This window comes from Somniosus microcephalus, chromosome 26 (assembly GCF_052327205.1).
Source record: "Somniosus microcephalus isolate GS21.2 chromosome 26, FLI_Smic_1.0, whole genome shotgun sequence".
Taxonomy (NCBI): domain Eukaryota; kingdom Metazoa; phylum Chordata; class Chondrichthyes; order Squaliformes; family Somniosidae; genus Somniosus; species Somniosus microcephalus.
The window spans coordinates 38604353-38611460 of NC_141012.1; the positions used below are offsets into that span (position 1 = coordinate 38604353).

At 42.1% G+C, this 7108-nt stretch overlaps 1 long non-coding RNA gene across 1 annotated transcript; it reads left to right on the top strand.

The window, feature by feature from the left end:
* The first annotated feature begins 445 nt into the window (after positions 1 to 445).
* LOC147100398 (uncharacterized) lies at positions 446 to 6859 on the top strand. Its single transcript, XR_015073730.1, has 2 exons — positions 446 to 1341; positions 4902 to 6859. It is a non-coding gene; the product is annotated as an uncharacterized LOC147100398 (long non-coding RNA).
* Positions 6860 to 7108: the final 249 nt, after the last annotated feature.

Genomic DNA, 7108 nt, shown 5'->3' on the forward strand with positions numbered 1-7108 from the left:
GGAAAAGCTGGAGAAGCCCAGGCTTAGTCCTGCAACAGGTCTTAACGATGTAATTAAATTAAATTAAGGACTTCACCTTGGGCAGCTCCAAGCTCTCCCAGGGCAGGCAATAGAAGGGATGCTAATTAGTGGTGTGTGTGGCCTAGCTTTTAACAAGAGCACACACACACACACACTACACCCCTTGATGATCCGGCCTTGCTTCTTCTTTTCTCCCCCCACCTAAAATACAAAGTCTTGGGAGAGTGCCCCAAATAACACCCACCTGTAGATGTTCCGGATGAAGTTTTCTTCCCTCCTTTCAAGCAGTTGGTTTCTCTCCCCTCTCTCCCTCTCCTGAAGTGGAGGCCAAATTGGGGAGGCAGTGATAGAAAGGCCTCTCCCCTGGTTGATGTTGATGTAGGCCTCCTTTCTCCTTCTCCTCCTCTGTCCTCTCTCTTGAGGAAATCTACATGATATAAGGGGTTAATTTCAAGTGCTTGCTGGGTAAAAGTTTTCAGACTTGACACTGGGCAAGTGTCGATGTGTAACTAGAGCTATTGTAAGTACTCGGACTGCAGCCAGGAACAGATGCCTGCCCACCTAATGAGAATGTAGAAGTGAAATAATGAGTTTCTTTGATGTACCAATGACCTGATAACTTGTGACCGAAAGCAAAGCTAGCCTCCCTATATATATGATTAAAGAGGACCTCCGGTTACACGATTCATGCCCTGTTATAGATTAACGGTTGACTTATGTGTCCAGGATCCTTCTGTCAATATGTTATTTCTACCTGATGATTAATCTAAAATGTATCCTGATAGAGGAACAAAGGAATGTCAATCAAACTTGTTTGTTACACTGTATAAATATGGAACACTTACGCTGTATCATTGGAATAGTAGCCTCACCCCTTGAGTGGAGGTGCTGATTCCCCTTGCAAGTGAAGTAAAATAAAAGGCCTGTCCGTCTGACGAATCCAAGTGTGTATTGAGTCATTACCCAGAGCTAAGAAGTAAGGCACTTCTACAATTTGGAGGTTCCACCGAGATGGCTTGCTGTACCAATTGGTGAGTTAACAGACGCCGAGTACGTTGCTCGGTTGGGAAAATCCCATCGGCCGAAGGTGGTGTTTTGCCACATTTTTGGGACTTTCCCTGCCAGAAGCATAGCTGCGCATAGTCTGTTTATTCCATTGGACAGCACTGCCATCGGGTAATTGACTCACAAGGTTCGGGGGTTAAACTGCCGTTGTGACTGCTTCCCTTTCAGAAACGGAACAGAGGACCAGCCATGAGGCGCTGACGCCCCGCGAACAGGATCGTGCAGAAAAGGACTGTAGGAAGCGCTGAAATAAAGGTACCAGAGAGAGAAGGTTAAGTCAGGAATTTGATTAACTAAGGAGCTAGCGATTTATTGGAAATTGAACTAGCAAGGTTCCAGCTTGCTGAGAGAGAAGGTTAAGTCAGGAATTTGATTAACTAAGGAGCTAGCGATTTACTGGAAATTGAACTAGCAAGGTTCCAGCTTGAAGTTAGCTGGGACAAATTGAAGGCCCTTTTTGCTAAAGATTTGGCTAAAGGGAGTAGGGTAGAAGGAGAGAAGAGCTTGAAGTTAGCTGGGACAAATTGAAGGCCCTTTTTGCTAAAGATTTGGCTAAAGGGAATAGGGTAAAAAAAAGAGAGAAGAGTGGGCGGTTGTCTGAAACACAGTGTCAATGTTTAATGTTTATGAGAGTGAGTATTTAACTACTTGTTATTATCAATCAACTTTGCAGCTTTGTCCAGTAAGGCTGCATAGGTTGGGGATTTAGTAACACTTTGGTTGTTGTTTAACAAGTGTATTGTTTATTGTTTATTGTTATATGTATTAATGTTTAGTCATGTCTGATCTGTAGAGGCGTCCCACGCAGATCATAGAGTGTTACGGAATTGTTGTATGTTTTAACTAAAATATTTAAGCTGAAAAAAAAACTGCAGAAGGGGTTGGAAAAGACCCAAGCCGGGGAAGTGAGTCCCGCGGCGGAATGTATGGTTGAGAAAATAGTGATGTCTTTTACATGATCCACTAAGCTATTGTGGATTCAGTATTTTCCCCAGTTAGAAATACCTTCCACGAGGGTTGAGAACCCTCGAGTTTTATACGTATGTATAGTTTATTAATCTGATCTGTAGGGGCGTACAACGCAGATCATGGATTATCACGGGAGTTTAGATTGTTTTAAGTGAACCATTTAAGCTGCTAAAATGGGTGCTAGCACCAGTAAGCCACCCGAGAAAGGCACGCCAGCAGCTTTTATGTTAAAGAACTGGTCAATCATCCATTGATCACCTACCAAATTGGTCCAAATGGACTGTAAATAAGACTAGACCCTTTCCCTCAGATAGTTATTTAACATAGAAAGAATTACTTGCCTCGAGGAATGTTTAACGGACAAGAGAGAAATAGAGAACAGCCAGATAAAAAGACTGCCTCTATGTTTGTTGAGTCAGAAGAAAAAAAAAAAAAAATTACCCCGAAGAAACACCTTTCTCCTCTATTATGGTAGGATAACAAGGTAACTATAGAAGGATGAATAGAGGGGAATATAGAGGAAGACGTGGTAGAATAAGAGGGTATGGACGATCTGGTAATTGTTACAATTGCGGACAACCCGGACATTGGGCAAACCAATGCCCTGCGAAAAATTGTCAGAACCAAACCTCCAATAATGGACCTCCGTTAGAGAATAAAGGTCCTAATTTCACTGTCCATAACCCTTTTTCGGACCAGTCAGGAGGTTACCCTACAAACGGACAGGGATTTAGGAGAAATAGAGATCAGAATTACTGACTGACACCAGCAGCCCCAGGCGCCACAGACCACCAAATGCCGGTTGTTTCTTTAAATTCACGCAGCGAACCTGAAGTTAAAATGCAAATAGCTGGGAGACCTATGTCATTTTAGTAGATACAGGAGCAACCTTTTCGGTGTTAGGGAAAGGATATTCTGAAGGAATGCCTATTAATGGGAAAAAGACCCCGATAGCTGGATTGGCTGGAATACTACAATGCTTGAATCAATCGACTCCCCTCACAGTAAAAGTAGAAGAATTTGAGGAAGAACACTCCTTTCTGTTATCAGGAGATGTCTCTATGAATTTATGTGGAAGAGACTTGCTGTGCAAAATGAATGCTACAATCATTTGCTCCCCATCAGGAGTAACGGTAGAAATCCAAGTAGATAAGGCATATGCGTACCCAGTAACAGAAATAAAACACCCTGTTCTTTACGCATGGGAAATTGCCGACCCAAGTTTGAGTCCCAAACTTGTCAGTCTGTTAGGAGCGTGGGGATTCGTTACAAGCTCCATAAAACAATACCAGGAATCCCTGAAACTAGGGAAATGGCATTCAAAATTGCACTGCACGGCCTGCTATGACAAAACAGGACAAGATTATCAGCCGTTTTTAAATTTAAAATACCTCCTAACTATTAGACTGCACAGCCCTATAAAGTTACAATTAATCCAGCTGCACCATTACCCAAAAGGTCACAGTATCCATTGTCAGAGAAAGCAGAAAAAGGAATTGAGCCAGTGATGGAATCATTGTTAAAACAGGGAGTTAACGCCGGATAGAATAAAGGTCGTTTGCAACATATCGTTGCCAAAAAACTAAAAGAGAAATGAAGCATTTTCTAGGAATGACTGGCTATTGTAGACAATGGATATTGAACTATTCAGAAATAACCAGACATGAGCATGACAAATTTGGAAAATTCGCGGTTACCTGACTTCCTCGGGAACCCAGATTAAAAATGCACAAGAAGTGCAAAATCTTTTACTAGCTATTCAGAGACGTAAACAGATTGCAATTATTAAGTGCCAAGCGCACACGGGGCATTTGGACAAGGTTGCGCTTGGAAACGCTGCTGCAGATAGCGCTGCTAAGTCAGTAGCTATATCAAGTACTGAACGACAAGTTTCAGCCTTCCCTGTTGGGAAAAGCCAGAGATACCGCAGCCCCCGTCCTTAGATGATGTGCTGACCCATCAAGATAGGGCCAGTTCTGATGAAGTAAAGGAATGGGTTGTTAATCATTGTTTTAAAAAAACACTGACGGCTTATGGGTTCATCATGACGGCCGCATGGTGGCACCCAAATCATTACTATCACCAATTGCCCGATGTGTTCATAAATTCACCCATGCGGGCAAAGGGGTGATGGCGGACTATATCCTCAAGACCTGGTATGCACCAGGAATCTCAAAGTTGGCAAAACAAATATGTGAAAATTGTACTATCTGCCAGACCATGAATGCAGGGAAAATAAAGAAGGTACAGCCCGCATCCCACCCAAACCCCATGGGCCCTTTTGTACACTTACAAATGGATTTTATTGAATTACCTGTATGTATGAGCTTTAAATATATATTAGTTATTATTGATATGTTTTCAAGATGGATTGAAGCGTTTCCTTGTAGAAAGAATGACGCTACTACTGTTGCTAAATGTTTATTGAAGGACATTGTACCTCGCTTTGGGATACCAGCAAAACTGTCAAGTGACAATGGGTCCCATTTTACGGGAACAGTGATTAAGGAACTATGCAAAGCTTTACAGATTAACCAGCACCTTCATTGTAGTTATCATCCACAGTCGGCTGGACTAGTGGAAAGATATAACGGGATGCTGAAAAACAAGCTTGCAAAACTGTGTAAAGAAACTGGACTTAAATGGGTTGATTTGTTACCCATAGCTTTAATGACAATGCGGTCTGCTACCAACAGAATTACAGGATTGTCGCCTCACGAGATCGTCATGGGAAGACCGCAAAGATTGCCTTTTTCGGCACCTTTAACAGCTAAACAAATGGACATTCATAAAATGGAGGAAGATATGTTGAGTTATTGCATTGCACTAACCAAATGCATTTCTAGTTTCCATCAACAGGTGAAGGAAGCCCAGGTCGATCCCGCTGAAGGAAAGTGCCATACTTTCGAGCCAGGAGATAACGTCTATATAAAAATCTTCAAGCGAAAGAATAGCCTTCAACCCAGATTTGAGGGACCCTTCCAAGTACTCCTGACCACAAACACCGCTGTAAAAGTAAAGGAGCGACCAACATGGATACACGCGTCCCATTGTAAGAAGGCATCAGTCGAAGATAATACACTGCCAAGATGAACTGGATTTGGACTTTAACAAGACTGTTCTCTTTGTCAACGATAATTGAAACTGCCATATTGATTTACCCAGATCCCCTGAAGGACAAACCATGCATAGAAGAATGTGTACTTTTAAACAGTGATTTCTTTTATATTATATGCTATAACGAGACTATGAAGGTTCAGCTTCAGGATCACACTATGCAGGTACCCCCGTATCAACCCCTGAGTCTTAGGATTAGGCAGGATAAGATAGTAGAAGAAGATAGATGGAGTGAGTGCAAATGTAACTACACTTTGACTAAAACTACTACTAAACCACCGGGCGCAGTCGAATGGCCCTATTGGGGACGGTGGAACCTGTCCACAGTACAAAATTTGACTAGTAAAAAAAAATCTGGAAAGGAGAACAAGGAATAGGAATGATGCACCAGATATGGAACAAATTTGAAGCCTATAATAACACCTATTTCATCTGTGGGCATAGAGCATACCCTTGGTTACCACAAAATTGGACTGGGTCATGTTATTTGGGATATGTAGTGCCCTATATACATCATATTTCATCTTTGGATAGCCACCCTGGGACACGAGTAAAACGAGCCATTACAGAAACTGAAAGGTTCTTTGCTATAGCATTTCCCTGGTATGGAACAGGGAAGTTAGCAAGAGAATCTATAAACATGGCAGCAGTGTTGGAACAAATAGCCAATGATACTGCTGATGCTCTTAGTGATGTAAACGCGGAAATGGTGGCTTTGCGCACTGTTGCCTTACAAAACCGCATGGCTCTGGACTATTTGTTGGCAAAAGAAGGGGGGCACATGTGCAATCATAAAAACCGAATGTTGCACCTATATCCCAGATAGCTCAGAAAATATCACCAACCTGGTAAACCACATAAAGGAGGCTGTAGAGAAACTACGTCAACCTGAACCATGGTCCATGTGGGATTGGATTTCAGGATGGGGAGGAGCACTAGGAAAGCAAATTTTGGAAGCCTTAATCGCAATTGTGATGATAATAATTTTAATTAGTTTATTGATTGGTTGTTTAAAATTATTGTGTACAAAAGTCCTTTCCTTATTAACGTCAACTCCTCCAGTACCAATGATGTCTGAATATGAGGATATTAAGGGTGAGACCTTTGATGTAGAGTTTCTTAAACTTAGCGAAATAGATTGTCCTTAGAAAGGACAAAAGGGGGGAATGAGGAAATCTACATGATATAAGGGGTTAATTTCAAGTGCTTGCTGGGTAAAAGTTTTCAGACTTGACACTGGGCAAGTGTCGATGTGTAACTAGAGCTATTGCACGTACTCGAACTACAGCCAAGAACAGATGCCTGCCCACCTAATGAGAATGTAGAAGTGGAATAATGAGTTTCTTTGATGTACCAATGACCTGATAACTTGTGACCGAAAGCAAAGCTTGCCTCCCTTATATATGATTAAAGAGGACCTCCGGTTACACGATTCATGCCCTGTTATAGATTAACGGTTGACTTATGTGTCCAGGATCCTTCTGTCAATATGTTATTTCTACCTGATGATTAATCTAAAATGTATCCTGATAGAGGAACAAAGGGATTTCAATCAAACTTGTTTGTTACACTGTATAAATATAGAACGTTTACACTGTATCATTGGAATAGTAGCCTCACCCCTTGAGTGGAGGTGCTGATTCCCCTTGCAAGTGAAGTAAAATAAAAGGCCTGTCCGTCTGACGAATCCAAGTGTGTATTGAGTCATTACCCAGAGCTAAGAAGTAAGGCACTTCTACACTCTCCAGGCACCTCAGTTGATGTAATGATGGTGGAGTTGGTGGTGGTGGTCCAACGTTCTCCTCCTCTTCCTGGTCAGGGGACCACCACTTTAATCCACTCTCCAAAGTCTGGCTGCTCCCTCTGCTCGTGCTTGCAGCTGAACAGAGGGTACTCTTTTATTTGGACCCAAAAAAACCCAATTCGACTGTAAATA